The sequence below is a fragment of the Coregonus lavaretus genome (genome assembly GCF_964263955.1).
Source record: "Coregonus lavaretus genome assembly, contig: HAP1_SCAFFOLD_565, whole genome shotgun sequence".
Taxonomy (NCBI): domain Eukaryota; kingdom Metazoa; phylum Chordata; class Actinopteri; order Salmoniformes; family Salmonidae; genus Coregonus; species Coregonus lavaretus.
The window spans coordinates 247,501-266,206 of NW_028166105.1; positions in this window are offsets into that span (position 1 = coordinate 247,501).

Sequence of the window (18,706 nt, forward strand, 5' to 3'; positions counted from 1 at the left end):
TCACCCTGGTCAGAGCGGACCGCGATCCTGGTAAGAGAGCGACTCTGTACCCCGACATTGAACTGCTTTCTGTGTCATTGCGACCTTACTATCAATTCAATTCAATTTAAGGGCTTTATTGGCATGGGAAACGTGTGTTAACATTGCCAAAGCAAGGGAAGTAGATAGTAAACAAAAGTGAAATAAACAATAAATATTAACAGTAAACATTACACTCAGAAGTTTCAAAAGAATAAAGACATTTCAAATGTCATATTATGTATATATACAGTGTTGTTACAATGTGCAAATAGTTAAAGTACAAATGGGAAAATAAATAAACATAAATATGGGTTGTATTTACAATGGTGTTTGTTCTTCACTGGTTGCCCTTTTCTTGTGGCAACAGGTCACAAATCTTGCAGCTGTGATGGCACACTGTGGTTTTTCACCCAGTAGATAAGGGAGTTTATCAAAATTGGGTTTGTTTTCGAATTCTTTGTGGATCGCTGTAATCTGAGGGAAATATGTGTCTCTAATATGGTCATACATTTGGCAGGAGGTTAGGAAGTGCAGCTCAGTTTCCACCTCATTTTGTGGGCAGTGTGCACATAGCCTGTCTTCTCTTGAGAGCCAGGTCTGCCTACGGCGGCCTTTCTCAATAGCAAGGCTATGGTCACTGAGTCTGTACATAGTCAAAGCTTTCATTAAGTTTGGGTCAGTCACAGTGGTCAGGTATTCTGCCACTGTGTACTCTCTGTTTAGGGCCAAATAGCATTCTAGTTTGCTCTGTTTTTTTGTTTGTTCTTTCCAATGTGTCAAGTAATTCTCTTTTTGTTTTCTCATGATTTGGTTGGGTCTAATTGTGTTGTTGTTGTTGTTGTTGTTGTCCTGGGGCTGTGTGGGGTCTGTTTGTGTTTGTGAACAGAGGCCCAGGACAAGCTTACTTAGGGGACTCTTCTCCAAGTTCATCTCTCTGTAGGTGATGGCTTTGTTATGGAAGGTTTGGGAATCGCTTCCTTTTAAGTGGTTACTATCTGCCCCGTGAGTTCCCCCAATTGTTTGTTACCGTTGTGTACTGTTGATAATCACAAGTTTACTGGAGAACTGAGACCAAGTAGAGACTTTGGACAGGGTGGATATGGTATAATAAAGGCAGTTTATTCAGAGGTAAAGATATCTGGAATCGCGTGCACGGACTCGTGCACGTGTGTAGGTCACCTAAATCATCAGAAAAATTGCCCCTCCTGAGAATTTTTTCAGGAGCCGCCACTGCATACAGTTGAAGTCGGAAGTTTACATACACTTAGGTTGGAGTCATTAAAACTTGTTTTTCAACCACTCCACACATTTCATGTTAACAAACTATAGTTTTGGCAAGTCGGTTAGGACATCTAATTTGTGCATGACACAAGTAATTTTTCCAACAATTGTTTAAAGACTGATTATTTCACTTATAATTCACTGTATCACAATTCCAGTTGGTCAGAAGTTTACATACACTAAGTTGACTGTGCCTTTAAACAGCTTGGAAAATTCCAGAAAATGGCTTTAGAAGCTTCTGATTGACATTGTTTGTACCTGTGGATGTATTTCCAGGCCTACCTTCAAACTCAGTGCCACTTTGCTTGACATCATGGGAAAATCAAAAGAAATCAGCCAAGACCTCAAAAAAAAATGTGTAGACGTCCACAAGTCTGGTTCATCCTTGGGAGCAATATCCAAACGCCTGACGGTACCACGTTCATCTGTATAAACAATAATACGTAAGTATAAACACCATGGGACCACGCAGCCGTCATACCGCTCAGGAAGGAGAAGCGTTCTGTCTCCTAGAGATGAACGTACTTTGGTGCGAAAAATGCAAATAAATCCCAGAACAACAGTAAAGGACCTTGTGAAGATGCTGGAGGAAACAGGTACAAAAGGTACTGAAAGGTCACTCAGCAAGCCAGACTACGGTTTGCAACTGCATATGGGGACAAAGATCGTACTTTTTGGCGAAATGTCCTCTGGTCTGATGAAACAAAAATAGAATTGTTTGGCCATAATGACCATCGTTATGTTTGGAGGAAAAAGGGGGTTGCTTGCAAGTCGAAGAACACCCTCCCAACCGTGAAGCACGGGGGTGGCAGCATCATGCTCTGGGGGTGATTTTCCAAGCTGTTTAAAGGCATCTGGGGAGATGGTGCCGGAGAAGACGGCTGTCGTTTTACAGCCCTCTAACCAATTGTATTATTATGTGTGTTTTTTCGCATTATTTGTAATTTATTCTGTACATAATGTTTCTGCCATCGTCTCTTATAACCAAAAAGAGCTTCTGGATATCAGGATAGCGATTACTCACCTCATATTGGACGAAGATTTTTTCTTCAACGAGTCGGACGCGAAGGATATCCTACAGACACCCGACAAGGCCCAAATCCCCATCATTCGCAGGAGAAAGAGACGGAGATATCGTGAACGTAGGTCGGGGTGCCTTGTAAGAATCCGACGGCGAGCGAGTAAACTGCCTCTTCAATCAATCCTATTAGCAAATGTTCAATCATTTGAAAATAAATTAGATGACCTACGATTACGGTTATCCTACCAACGGGACATTAAAAACTGTAATATCTTATGTTTCACCAAGTCGTGGCTGAACGACGACATGGACAACATACAGCTGACGGGATATACGCTACATCGGCAGGATAGAGCGGCTGACACCGGAAAACGCTCATCCAGAGGCAGCACTCCTATTTGCCGGGGACTTTTTGAAATGCGCAACCAGATGGGAAAAAACTCTAGACCACCTTTACTCCACACACAGAGACGCATACAAAGCTCTCCCTCGCCCTCCATTTGGCAAATCTAACCATAACTCTATCCTCCTGATTCCTGCTTATAAGCAAAAACTAAAGCAGGAAGCACCAGTGACTCGGTTAATAAAAAAGTGGTCAGATGACGCAGATGCTAAGCTACAGTACTGTTTTGCTAGCACAGACTGGAACATGTTCCGGGATTCTTCAGATAGCATTGAGGAGTACACCACATCAGTCACTGGCTTCATCAATAAGTGCATCGATGACGTGTTCCCCACAGTGACTGTACGTACATACCCCAACCAGAAGCCATGGATTACAGGCAACAACCGCACTGAGCTAAAGGGTAGAGCTGCCGCTTTCAAGGATCGGGACTCTAACCTGGACGCTTATAAGAAATCCCACTATGCCCTCTGACGAACCATCATACAGGCAAAGAGCCAATACAGGTCTAAGATTGAATCGTACTACACCGGCTCTGACGCTCGTCGGATGTGGCAGGGCTTGAAAACTATTACAGACTACAAAGGGAAGCACAGCCGCGAGCTGCCCAGTGACACAAGCCTACCAGACGAGCTAAACCACTTCTATGCTCGCTTTGAGGCAAGCAACACTGAAGCATGCATGAGAGCACCAGCTGTTCCGGATGACTATGTGATCACACTCTCTGTAGCCGATGTGAGTAAGACTTTTTAGCAGGTCAAAATTCACAAGGCCGCAGGGCCAGACGGATTACCAGGACGTGTACTCCGAGCATGTGCAGACCAACTGGCAAGTGTCTTCACTGACATTTTCAACATGTTCCTGACTGAGTCTGTAATACCAACATGTTTCAAGCAGACCACCATAGTCCCCGTGCCCAAGGACACTAAGATAACCCGCCTAAATGACTACCGACCCATTGCACTGACGTCTGTAGCCATGAAGTGCTTTGAAAGGCTGGTCATGGCTCACATCAACACCATTATCCCAGAAACCCTAGACCCACTCCAATTTGCATACCGCCCCAACAGATGATGCAATCTCTATTGCACGTTACACTGCCCTATCCCAACTGGACAAGAGGAACACCAACATGAGAATGCTATTCATTGACTACAGCTCAGCGTTCAACACCATAGTGCCCTCAAAGATCATCACTAAGCTAAGGATCCTGGGACTAAACACCTCCCTCTGCAACTGGATCCTGGAGTTCCTGATGGGCCGCCCCCAGGTGGTAAGGGTAGGTAACAACACATCTGCCACGCTGATCCTCAACACAGGGGCCCCTCAGGGGTGCGTGCTCAGTCCCTTCCTGTACTCCCTGTTCACCCATGACTGCATGGCCAGGCACGACTCCAACACCATCATTAAGTTTGCCGACGACGCAACAGTAGTAGGCCTGATCACCGACAACGATGAGACAGCCTATAGGGAGGAGGTCAGAGACCTGGCTGTGTGGTGCCAGGATAACAACCTCTCCCTCAATGTGACCAAGACAAAGGAGATGATTTTGGACTACAGGAAAAAAAAGAGGACTGAGCACGCCCCCATTCTCAACGACAAGGCTGTAGTGGAACAGGTTGAGAGCTTCAATTTCCTTGGTGTCCACATCACCAACGAACTATCATGGTCCAAACACACCAAGACAGTCGTGAAGAGGGCACGACAAAGCCTATTCCCCCTCAGGAGACTGAAAAGATTTGGCATGGCTCCTCAGATCCTCAAAAGGTTATACAGCTGCACCATCTAGAGCATCCTGACTGGTTGCATCACCGCCTGGTATGGCAACTGCTCGGCCTCCGACCGCAAGGCACTACAGAGGGTAGTGCGTACGGCCCAGTACATTACTGGGGCCAAGCTTCCTGCCATTCAGGACCTCTATACCAGGCGGTGTCAGAGGAAGGCCCTCAAAATTGTCAAAGACTCCAGCCACCCTAGTCATAGACTGTTCTCTCTGCTACCGCACGGCAAGCGGTACCGGAGAGCCAAGTCTAGGTCCAAAAGGCTTCTCAACAGCTTCTACCCCCAAGCAAAAGGCTCCTGAACAGCTAATCATGGCTACCCGGACTATTTGCACTTCCCCCCCACCCCATATTTTTACGCTGCGCTACTCTGTTAATTATTTATGAATAGTCACTTTAACATATTACCTCAACTACCTCAACTAGCCAGTGCCCCCGCACATTGACTCTGCACCGGTACCCCCCTGTATATAGCCTCCCTACTGTTATTTTTTTCTGAACCATTTTTTGTTGTTGTTGTTTTATTTTACTTTTTTATAAAAAAATAAATGCATTGTTTGTTAAGGGCTGTAAGTAAGCATTTCACGGTAATGTCTACACCAGTTGTATTCGGCGCATGTGGCAAATAAAATGGCTTAAGGAAAACAAAGTCAAGGTATTGGAGTGGCCATTACAAAGCCCTGACCTCAATCCTATAGAAAATGTTTGGGCAGAACTGAAAAAGTGTGTGCGAGCAAGGAGTCCTACAAACCCGACTCAGTTACACCAGCTCTGTCAGGAGGAATGGGCCAAAATTCACCCAACTTATTGTGGGAAGCTTGTGGAAGGCTACATGAAACCGTTTGACCCAAGTTAATCAATTTTTAAAGGCAATGTTACCAAATACTAATTGAGTGTATGTCAACTTCTGACCCACTGGGAATGTGATGAAAGAAATACAAGCTGAAATAAATCATTCTCTCTACTATTATTCTGACATTTCACATTCTTAAAATAAAGTGGTGATCCTAACTGACCTAAGACAGGGAATTTATACTAGGATTAAATGTCAGGAATTGTGGAAAAACTGACTTTAAATATATTTGGCTAAGGTGTATGTAAACTTCCGACTTCAACTGTACATTTCATTTGAAGATTTAAGATCTTTTTTCATGATGGCAGTGTGCTTTTACCTTTGATTACCTGATTGTTTCGTACAAATTGTGTTCTAACCATTTCATTGCGCTCTCTCTCTGTCTGTCTCTCTGTCTCTCTCTGTCTGTCTCTCTGTCTGTCTCTCTCTGTCTGTGTGTGTGTGTGTGTGTGTGTGTTCCAGGATGTTTGTAACCCAGGTGGTCCCTGACAGTAACCTGCTGATGTTGGTGATACAGGCAGACTGTGACTGTTCCCGTCAGTCCCCTCCTATCACCATGAAACCCAAGGAAGTGAAATATATCCTTTAACTTACTGGTTCACTCTCACAAGCCCTCTTCCTGACACAGACAGTGATTGAAAGAGGTATAATGGTGTTGTGGAAGTGGGATTTGATATCTATGAATAAGCAGTTCCAGTCATATATCAGACAAATCACTTCTCTTATTATGTTCTCTTTCATTTAAACCAGTCAGGAATTGCTGTTTTACACTGTGGGGAGCAGTCTCTTCTTAAACTCTTCTCATTGACACATTGAATCACATTAAATCTCTCATAAATCAAATTGATATCCCACATCAATGTTCAATCAAATTTCGATCAATCAAATGTATTTATAAAGCCCTTTTTACATCAGCAGATGTCACAAAGTGCTTATACAGAGAGAGAGAGAGAGAGAGAGAGAGAGAGAGAGAGAGAGAGAGAGAGAGAGAGAGAGAGAGAGAGAGAGAGAGAGAGAGAGACTACACGTAGTCTATTGCAGCATATATACTTGTTGTTCAGAGGGGTTGGGTTAAATGCGGAAGACACATTTCAGTTGAATGCATTCAGTTGTACAACTGACTAGATATCCCCCTTTCCCTTGTTAAGTGTGTTGGTATTGCAGCATAGATACTTGTTATTGTTGTTAAGTGTGTTGGTATTGCAGCATAGATACTTGTTGTTGTTGTTAAGTGTGTTGGTATTGCAGCATAGATACTTGTTGTTGTTGTTAAGTGTGTTGGTATTGCAGCATAGATACTTGTTATTGTTGTTAAGTGGGTTGGTATTGCAGCATAGATACTTGTTATTGTTGTTAAGTGTGTTGGTATTGCAGCATAGATACTTGTTGTTGTTAAGTGTGTTGGTATTGCAGCATAGATACTTGTTGTTGTTAAGTGTGTTGGTATTGCAGCATAGATACTCGTTGTTGTTAAGTGTGTTGGTATTGCAGCATAGATACTTGTTGTTGTTGTTAAGTGTGTTGGTGTCCTTGACCTCTGTGTACATAACGCCTCAGTAAAGTGTGACAGGATGAAATCTCAGAAGGTCCGTAGGAGACCCGAGTCCTGCCACGCATACCACCCTCAGGTCAGCACCCCATATTGGTCCACTGCCTCCCCTTATTGGTCCAGTGACACCTCTCTGAACCAATCAATTCAAGTGGATGGATTGACATCAGAAGAGAACATCTGCTGTACTATTCACAAAGCTCCCTTAATATTTTGGGAAGAACAAAACATCAAACTGAGTATTTTCTATCCTAAAAATCAAAAATATGAACTTTCTAGCCTTATGCAGTGTGTTCATTATACCACAGGTTGTAACTGTATGTGTTGTTATTGATTGATTACAGGAAAACGCCAAGGAGTGTGGAGGTGCATCACAGATCTACCCGTCTGTCTCTCTCTTCCTCACCTGTCTCTCTGCCTCCTTCGCCTGTCTCAAGGCCTCCACGCTGGTCTTCCGATGACAGACAGACAGCTACCTACCCTAAACCCAGACCCCCTCTGAATCGGAATCTCCCTGGAGGATTCCAGAATGCCTGAACATAGCATGCCTGCTTCTGCTTGCGTTATCTTTATCAATCAATATGACTTAAGTTATGATATTGATCATTTGGGTTGTTGGACTGAAAGGAATATGGCAGCTGAACAGAGAGCTGTTGATTGACTCCATGCTTGATGACTTTACAATCACAGAGAGCTGATGACTTCAGATGCTTGATGACTTTCAGTCACAACCGCCAAAGTTGTGCTTATTTGGACAACAGTTCTAAAACCATGAAAGGGCTTTTAGATGTTTTATTCTTCTTCAGTGTCTTATAAGAGAACATTATAGTGTTTCTATGCAAAAGGAAACATGCTTTCTTTGACCGTGGAAAGATCCAGTATCTCCTATGCGTATTCCAAAGGACTTGACTTTGCAATAGGACCATGGAAGACTATCAGTCTGTGGATGATGTGTTTTATAAAAGGCTTTAATAAAATAATACTCTGGATCCATGCATGTGTATGTCTGTTTACCTTAAGCCATGAAATGGAGGAGGAACCTTGGATAAGACATAGGCGCCTTTGAACAGTGATACAATTCAGATAGTGGAATCAGTGACCTCTGCTGGTCGAAATATGACATTGTAGGATGTTGATGAATCAAGGGGAGACTGACTGGCTGGCTGCTGAAGGATGGATGAACGAACACAATGGAATCAACTTCCACATTGTTCTCTTCATAACTTATCACTCTTTGGTCTACAAACACATCATGTATCTACTATTAAATGTGGGCTGGGTTTTCACTTTTGGAAATGGATGGACACTGTTTCAGGAATAACCTTCAAGTCACATATCTCAGATGCAATCTGAGACTTACTGAACCAGTTGGCTTAATTGTAAAACAAGAACCATTACTGACCACCTACTTCTGTCTTGGACTACTAGGTGAAACAGCCATTCTGTTTAGAAGGAGCAACATTACAATGTGTTGGACTACTAGGTGAAACAGCCATTCTGTTTAGAAGGAGCAACATTACAATGTGTTGGACTACTAGGTGAAACAGCCATTCTGTTTAGAAGGAGCAACATTACAATGTGTTGGACTGCTAGGTGAAACAGCCATTTTGTTTAGAAGGAACAACATTACAATGTGTTGGACTACTAGGTGAAACAGCCATTTTGTTTAGAAGGAGCAACATTACAATGTGTTGGACTACTAGGTGAAACAGCCATTTTGTTTAGAAGGAGCAACATTACAATGTGTTAGATATCAGGATCTCCAAGGTGTCTTTCATCTGAGCTTTACTGTATGACTCCAAAGGCTTTTATGATGGTTTATAGTTTTTAGCTAAATTCATGCATTCAATTATGGGTTTTTTTTTCCTTCTGAAAGGAATGTTGTCCAGGGCCTCCACTGCCACCCTCTTGTTGCCCCTGCCGCTTCTCTCTTCCTGGTCGTACATGGGGCACATGTAGGCGGTGCGCCTCAGGGCGCTAATGTCCACCTCGTCCTCGTCGTCCCATGGCTGGTAGGGCCGCTGGGAGGGAACGGCCGACTTGAACAGACAGGGCCTCATCATCGCCAGCTCTAGGTCACGGGGGATATGCCTCAGGCCCAGGCTTTTCTTTTCATGGCATAATCTCTTCTTTCTAATTCAAATGCCTTTAGTCATGAATTAAATGATTATTAAATGCATAATTAAGAATAATAAGATGGAATACTGCTAAATTAGTATTGCTTGCTGGACATAAAAAAGTACTGTAAGATTTCAGTGTCTAGTGATATTAAGTAGCCTTTTTTTTAGCAGTCTGTCCCTTTAACTTTGACAGTAATGCTGTAATGATGTTACGTCATCATGTGGTAACTGTCCTCATGATACAGTATTGTTGAACAATATGCTGTTGCCTGTAATGTGATTGACATGTCCTGAGTCCTGTGTGTCTGGCTGCTTGTATCCCAAATGGCACCCTTTTCCCTATGTAGTGCACTACTTTTGACCAGGACCCATAGGGAATAGGGTGCCATTCGGAGTATAGCCTGAGAGTCTGGGAGGCAATATGATTCATACAGCACAGTTTGATTGACATTGTAGATAATCTGGAATGGATCAATAATAATGCAATAAATAAACATATTTTCTTTATTTAAAAGCTGTACTCCCTTTTGATGCTTGCATTTTAGCCATGTAATTTAGCCTGTCAGTTATGACATGTTTTTATCTTGTATCATCTTATAATTCATATATTCAGCAGTGTATGCACACAAAACTCCAAAGATTGTATTTTCTTCAATGCTTAGTTTTTATTTATGTACTGCTTCAGGGAAATGTAAAGGCATGGTGTCCGACAGTGACAGGATTATTGTATTTTCTGTCTGAGGCACTGTCATTATACAATATTGACAATACATTCAATAGGAAAAATGTGTCATTGCACAAGGAGAAGTGCTAACCTTTCTTGCCCTTCTTCTTGGTGCTCTCATCCCAGGTGTTGGCACTGACCAGGGACATGTTGCCCTGGCCCAGGGAGGGAAGCAGTTTGGGCCGGGGGGCAACCGGGGGTTTGGGGACCATCTTTGGAGGAGGAGCATCCCTCTGGGCTCTCCTGGCCAGCAGGGGTCCTGTCCGGACGAAGGCCTCAGGCCTGGTGATGTCCCTGGGGGGGCTGGTTGTCCTTCTGGCAGCCTCCTCTGGCTGGGCAGCCTCCGGCATGGAGAGAAAAAAACACATTGAAAAATGACTGTGTTGTTCTTGGGTACTGACTCACAAAAGTAAGAATGAACAGATTGGATATCATCATCAGTGGAGGAAAAATAAGAATGCCCCACATTGCCCTCCTCAGAATGGAGGCTTTCTAGTTTTCCTGAGACCTGCCAGTCTGTCCACATCCAGGGCTCTGTCGCTGCCCAGCCTCACTACAGTCACAGCTCATGTGGCCCGGAGAAAAGCACTTGAAGCACAGCTGGTGCATCTGACAGTGAGCTTTGGTCCAGTGATTAGTGCTTCCACAGACAGCGCACTCACGCTGATGTTTGTGGAACTGTTTACGGGGCCCTCTGTTCACAGACTGAGTATTGCTGACCAGAGCATTCTCTAACAAAGTCAAAACTTTCATTAATGTCCCACCCTCAGATACAGATGGTGCCTGGTCTGGTTCACGGCCACATTGAGAAAAATATGAAACATTAGGTCTTTTCACAGGACCCACTCCCTCCTGAGGGCAGTCAAAAACGGCAGCCACCTGCTGTGAAAGTTGTGTTCTACATGCTTTACGTTCCCTTAACAGTTCATCCAACCGATCCTGTACCTCACTGGCTGTCCAGTCACGAATGGGTTTGCTCTTGAACACTTGGGCCAACTCTTTATCAGGACAGTTGCGTACAAACATGACTGCCAACTCTGAGCACTGATTGGGTAAGGTCCTGCCCTCACTCACAAGGTACTGTTCGGCTGCCTCTGCAGCTTTGTTAAGCCTAATCCAGAAATCTATTGGACCCTCATTAGCATATGGTTTGATTGAATAGAAATCAGCTAATGGCATACCTGAGCAGACAGTATCCCCAAAGTGTTGCTTGAAAACACTGAACACCGCCTTAACATCTGTGACAACAAGGTTGTTAAACTTCCAGACTTTGGTCACATCCCGTGCCCTCCCCATGAGCCTAGACATCACCTCCCCAACATTCCCAGACCCAGTGTAACCCCTCTTCTCTAGGTAGACTTCCATTAACTCCTCCCACTCCAGGACAGAGTACGTATCTGAGCCATCACCCCTAAAAAGAGGTGGAGCACTAACATCTGACTTCACAACCAGATTCAGCTTGGACGCATCAATAAAGGTTGACCCACACTTCTCAGGCAGGGGAAACTGCTGGGGTTGGTGAGGGGGACGGGCAGGAGAAAGACTTGAAACCCCAGGCTGCAGTAAACTCGCTCTGATAGATTCTCCTATCTCTGAACCAATCTGCTTAATAAGGTCACTAAGCTGACTCGGAGGCGTCCCATTATCACCGAGTACTGTGGATGATGGTACATCAAAAGACAGAGGTGGGATACCCTGGTCAGGTGGAACAAACAGCCTACCCCTCCCAGTGCTTGCAAACTCAGGACTAGCAAACGCTCTACTCCCAGGAGCTGACTGTACAATTGGTGTAAATGGAAGGACACCCCTCCCTCTACCCACACTAAAATCCCCAGCATAACACGGGTGCATTTAGTGCATTCAAATACCAAAAAAAATTAATGCAATAAACAAATTCGTCCAAAACATACAAATAAGCACGAATACCTGTATCTAATGAATATGCTACATTCACTTTCACTGTTTACAGTATATATTCACTTACAGTAAACCATCAACAAATTCACATGCGCAGGTCGTGCACCTCATCCACATGCACAGCTCCGGCGGTCGGCTTGAGCTGACCAGTCGGCAGGTCACGTAATTAGGACACTGCCACAACTGGAATTCTGATGGTTGGATAATTTTTATTCGACCTGCACACGAAGAGACAACACACAATATGTTAGCTCTTGGTGCAGCCACAGCTCTCGGGCACCTTGCTAGTTGAAGGTCAGGCAAAAGAGAACAGGTGCTGCATGCACACATTCAGTGCCTAACAACACACTATACAATACAAGTAAAATGATATACAACATAATTCTGACAAAATAAAAGACATACCTGCACACCACGAGACAACACACAATAGGTTAGCCCTTGGTGCAACCACAGCTCTCGGGCACCTGCGTGAGCACATAGAAACTCACTCAAACACTGCCCCAAATACTCCCGAGTTACAATAGGTACCCTAATTAGCGAGCTCGGTGAAAGTTGTTAACATAAATCTTTATATTGTCCACATTGTAACAAAACCTCTAGTTGCGTAACAGCACTTTGTGTAACTTTACCACAGTTTTATATTGACTAATTACGGCGCCAAGGACAACATACCTTGCTAGTTGAAGGTCAGGCAAAAGAGAACAATAAGAGGGTACATAAATACAGATAACCCGCGATGGACCAAACCAAAATATACAAAACTTTTACAATTAGGTGTATTTACAATATAGATACATAAAAATGTTTGTACACCAAAAAATAACATTAGCTATGGAGCTGTAATTAAATAAAGAAACCACATTGAAATATTATTATTATTAACTTATTAACATCCCCTCTTGACCTGGCCTACTTGAACTGTCCTTGTGTGCAATTTGGTGCATAATCTAGGGGAACAACATCACACTACTACACATATAATTCAAGTCATACCTTTATTGTCATTCATGCTCTTATTTTTAACCGAGTAGTTTTGCAAAAGTGTAACCTGCGTCAATTCTAGGAAATATTGGAATAACGTGCTTAAGAGGACACCTGACACGCACAACAGGATAACACAACAACCACATGTTCAATTGACAATCATTGATTTAAATGGATGTGGTCAATAGATTTGTATAGGTATATATACTAATTTAATTTAACTTGTAAGGCAAGGTTGGGTTAGTAGGTCTATGCAACATGCACCTGGATAATCGCGTCATGAATCGGAACGGCTCCAACGTCCTCATATACACATTATGACAAAATAAAGATCTTAATCTTTCACGAAATAAAGACATAGAAGAAAACAGGTTCTAGAAACTCAATTTCTCCATGGCAATGGAATGTAAACATGTATATTGCGCCAAACATAACCAAATATCGCCTACAACTCAATTCTCAGCGCAGCAAATTGGACGACTCCACAGGCATTGATCATTCGCGACTTTAAGTCATTCCTTTTATCTCTAGAGCATCCCGTATATCTATAGCGCTGCATTTCGTCCCCCTCTGACCATGGATAGGGTTGGGAGCATTCCTGAGTTCACTTATGGTCCCACTAAGGTAATCTTAGGAGATATTCCTTTTGGCATACTGTAAATGCCTGTGCATAATGTACCTAGTAAAGCATAATTATTTTAATTATCTTCAAAGGAATTCTGTAGAAGCAGCCTTTATTTTCAGACTCTGCAGGCCTGCTGGGAGGAAGCATATTACAATAAACAGGTAAGATTCATCCCACAAAAACAGTAACCACAGAAAAAAAGAGATAGATTTAATCCCAAAACAAGAGTTTTATTTCAAGACAGTTTAGAGAAGATGGTCATAAGAGTTCTTAATATCACTTGCAAATTGTGAGACATGAGCAGTTGTGAAATGTTGCGAGAGGCCCTTCTGAAAGCACATTATATGGTCTTTAGTGGCACGGTCTCACACCTTACCTCATCTTGCAGAAGAAGCTCATGGTCCACTATCTGCTGCTCCAGAGTCGAGGCCAGGTCTCGCCCCATGTCACCATGGAGCACATGAGCGACTGGCTGGTGTCTCAGGGCAAAAAATCCCTTAGGGAGAGGTGAGTACCACGTCAGCTCTCACCTTCACTGCCATTCTCTGTCACCAGCAGCACTCCAGGAGGTGTGGGTAAAATAAACAACAGATAAATAGGAAGCCAGGAAAGTTGAAATGCTTTGTGTTTTATTTGAAGGGTGTGGAAGGAAACCCTGGAGGAAGGGAACGAACTCGCTCGGCTGGTAAGAGAATGAGAGTTAGAGACTTAGACTATCAGTCAGTGAGCTCTTTTCTAGCCTTTCAACAACTAGTTAGTACAGCAGAATATATTTGTTGTGAAATTACACTAATGGGACTTCCTGTTTCCTACGGCAGACCTGGGAAGTAAACACCTGCCTAAAAATGATTGACATGGAGCACAAGGCTGTCTGCAAGCTCCGCCGCTCTATGCACCCCACCTCTCCAGCTGGCGCTGACATGTGAGTTCCATGTACTGCCCCGCATACGGCTTGCTCCATTCATCTACACATCTGGAGTTTTGCAGAAAAAAACTAGGGCAGTGTTCTCTGTGTGAACATTGCACATAGTTTAGCTTTCTCTGCTGCTTTTTGTTGATTTCAGCGACCCCAAGGTCCACATCATCATGGAGAGAGCTGTGAGGAGCATTCAGGACAAGCTGTCCAATAAACCCTGTAGCAACCTGCTCAGCCCATCCCAGGTGGTGGTGGAGCTGGTGCCCAGGATCCTCCTGGCCCTGTGGCTTCAGCCAGAGGAAGGCCATTCAGATCACCCCATCCTCCTAAGCGGGATGGCTGTGAGTATGGTGGTGGCCGTAGGGGAGAAGCTCTCCAGCATGTTGAAGGCCTCTTCTCCTCACACCCCTATCTCCCGGGCTGCTGCTTTTGACTCTGTGAGGTCGATCCTCGGGAGAATCAGCCAGTCCTTCTCCCTGGATGACCTCACAACCCCTTTTTTTATGAGCTCTGTCTGTGCCTTTGTGGCGGACGAGGTGAAAAGCTGCTTCCAGCCTACTGCAGACACCCTGCCAGTTCCCCCTGTCCTAGTGGTGGCCGTCTCCGCCACACTACCAGCTGACATCCAAGCAGGTGAGTAGCACTCATAGAGAGCACTCTGACATATGCCTTTTGTCATGACATCCTGGTGCCTTGTAGTAGTAAAGCCAATCAGGATTTTAATTGTCACCCCAAACACAGATGCAGACCAGGCTTCTTCCCACCTGGAGGTTGTGGAAATCCCCCATAACACAGAGGCAGACCCAGCTTCTTCCCACCCATTGGTTGTGGACATCACCCCTAACACAGAGTCAGACCCTGCTTCTTCCAACCTGGAGGTTGTGGACATCACCCATAACACAGAGGCAGACCCAGCTTCTTCTCAGCTGGAGGTTGTGGACATCACCCCTAACAAAGAGGCACACCTGGCTTCTTCGCACCTGGAGGTTGTGGACATCACCCCTAACAAAGAGGCACACCTGGCTTCTTCCCACCTGGAGCTTGTGGACATCACCCCTAACACAGAGTTAGACCCGGCTTCTTCCTATCAGGAGGTTGTGGAAACCACCCCTAACACAGAGACAGACCCGGCATCTTCCAACCTGGAGCTTGTGGACATCACCCCAAACACAGAGGCAGACCCGGCTTCTTCCCACCGTATGGTTGTTGACATCACCCCTAACACAGAGGCAGACCCGGCTTCTTCTCACCTGGAGGTTGTGGACATCACCCCTAACAAAGAGGCACACCTTGCTTCTTCCCACCTGGAGGTTGTGGACATCACTCCTAACAAAGAGGCACACCTGTCTTCTTCCCACCAGGAGCTTGTGGACATCACCCCTAACACAGAGGCAGACCCATCTTCTTCCCACCAGGAGGTTATGGAAATCATCCCTAACACAGAGGCAGACCTGTCTGTTTTCCACTTGGAGCTTGTGGACATCACCCCTAACACAGAGGCTAAGAAGGCTTCTACCCACCTGAAGTTTGTGGTCATCACCCCTAACACAGAGTTAGACCCGGCTTCTTCCTATCAGGAGGTTGTGGAAACCACCCCTAACTCAGAGGCAGACCCGGCTTCTTCCCACCTGGAGCTTGTGGACATCACCCCAAACACAGAGGCAGATCCTGCTTCTTCCCACATGGAGTTTGTGGACATCACCCCTAACACAGATGCAGACCCGGCTTCTTCCCACCTAGAGGTTGTGGACATCACCCCAAACACAGAGGCAGATCCTGCTTCTTCCCACCTGGAGCTTGTGGACATCACCCCTAACACAGAGGCAGACCCGGCTTCTTTCCACCTAGTTGTTGTGGACATAACCTTTAACACAGAGGCAGACCCGGCTTATTCCCAGCTGGAAGTTGTGGAAATCACCCCTAACATAGAGGCAGACCCGGCTTCTTCCCACCGTAAGGTTGTGGACATCACCCCTAATACAGAGGTAGACCCGGCTTCTTCTCACCTGGAGGTTGTGGAAATCACCCCTAACAAAGAGGCAGAACCCGTCTCTTCCCACTTGGAGATTGTGTTCGTCACACCTAACACAGAGGCAGAACCCGTCTCGTCCCACTTGGAAGTGGTGGACATCACCCCTTACACAGAGGCAGACCCGGCTTCTACCCACCTGAAGGTTGTGGACATCACCCCTAACACAGAGGCAGATCCGGCTTGTTCTCAGCTGGAGGTTTTGGACCTCACCCCTAACACAGATGCATACCCTGCTTCTTCACTCTTGGAGGTTGCGGACGTCACACCTGAAGAAAAGCCTCTCATGGTGGCCGTCTACGCCACTCTGCCATCTGACATCCAAGCAGGTGAGTAAGACTTATAGAAAGCACTCTGACAGGTGCCGTTCATCATGATAACATGTAAAGTGTTGGTCCCATGTTTCATGAGCTGAAATAAAAGATCCCATTCAACTGGCCAGTGTTTAGAACCTACGGTTTGCATTTATTTACATTCTGCCCCGCTTTTGTCCCTTTCCAGAGGATGTTGCTGTGGTCACCCTGGACGTCACCCCACACGTCACCAAGGACGTGACCCTGGATGTTCCATGCAGGGCGAGGAAAGGGGCAGTCCGGCGTTTTTTTTGCAGGCTTTGGAGGGCAGTGTGCTGCTGCGCTTGCCACAAGGAAGAGGAGGAACAATATTAATTATTCATTAGACCAGAAACAGGATTGAACCATAGACCATTAAATTCTTTGCATTATAGTTGCCTTCAATTCTGATTTTCTTCTGTTTAATTCTTAATTAATTTCAGAACATTTCTCTAAACTTTGTGGAGTAGGTTGTATAAATAAGTGGGAAACATCCCAATCCCAATTTTAATGCTTTTAATAATTAACTTATTAAATTTTTTTTAGATTTATTATTTGACAAAAAAGTGGAGGGCGCGACCAAAAAACTTTAATCATCATAGAAAACTCTTGCTCACTATTAAAAATGCATTGTTTAATTTAAGCAAGGTTAAAAGATTAACGTTTCGGCCTAGTCTATGACGATATGCAAGTTGTGTTTGCCCAGTTAAAGGGGGACCCAGACTCACCCTGGTTCTTGAGGGTTGCAGACACTGAATAATTATCATTTGAAATAAATGGCACTTTTCAAGTCTTGACTAAAAATCTTTAATGAATATGAATTTAAATACAATTGACTTGAGGATCAGAGCAGGCAGGCTGACTGGCTTGCCCTGAAGGCCCTCTGCCTCTACCTCTGTGTGGTTAATCTCAGCCAAGAGGTTGTATGGGTTGTCTGTCTCTCTCTGGGTGTGAATCACTATCACTATGACCTCTTGCTCAGCCTGCCCGTTGGCCTGATTAGAAGGCTTCCCCTCTCATTCCTTGCTCACAGGAGCAGGGGTGATGGCATCCAGGGTAACCTCTTCCTCTCCTGTATCTAACCCATCTTTCTGGCTGTGAGTTCGACTGAGGTCACTCGTTCTCTCTCCCAGGGTGTTGGATAGTTTCTCCTCCTCTGTGTCTTGTGTATTTTCTACATTGTAGAATAATAGTGAAGTCATCAAAACGATTAAATAACACATATGGCATCATGTAGTAACCAAAAACGTGTTACACATATCAAAATATATTTCAGATTTGAGATTCTTCAAAGTAGCCACCCTTTGCCTTGATCACAGCTTTGTACATACAGAATAATACGAAATGTTCTGAGACCAGGTTGCGCTTTCACCTCCCCCGGTAAGAGGGGAATAAGGCAACCTCAGAGTTACATTCAAGGATACTTTATTGACACACACGGATGAAATGGACATGGAAAGGTAGTGGAATGATAGTGGTCCTGTAATGGACAGATAACAGGGGTAATGAATATGCACAATAACTGATAGCACAAGTAGAGCAACAACACTATTAACAAAGGAAGGGCTGTATTAATGGCATAATGCTACCTGCAGAGTATTACACAACACAGTAAACACAGAGAGGCAACTTACAATAGGCAATGGTAGTAACTATAAAGAACAACAAGCAAGAATGATATACATGTTACAAACTCACTTTGTGCACGTACACTATCCCACGGTATCTCTGTGCATTCAAATTGTCATCGATAAAATGTTCATTGTCCGTAGCTTATGCCTGCCCATACAATAACCCCACTGCCACCATGGAGCATTCACAACGTTGACATCAGCCAACAGCTCGCCCATACGCTGCTTTACAAGTGGTCTGAAGTCGTGAGGCCAGTTAGAAGTACTGCCAAATTCTCTAAAGCCGCCTTGGCTTATGGTTGAGAAATTAACATAAACGTATCTGGCAACAGCTCTGGTGGACATTCCTGCAGTCCGTAAGCCAATTGCACGCTGCCTCAAAACTTGAAACATCTGTGCATTGTGTTGTGTGACAAAACTGCACATTTTAGAGTGGCATTTTATTGTCCTCAGCACAAGATGCACCTGTGTAATTATCATGCTGTTTAATCAGCTTCTTGATATGCCATAGTTGTG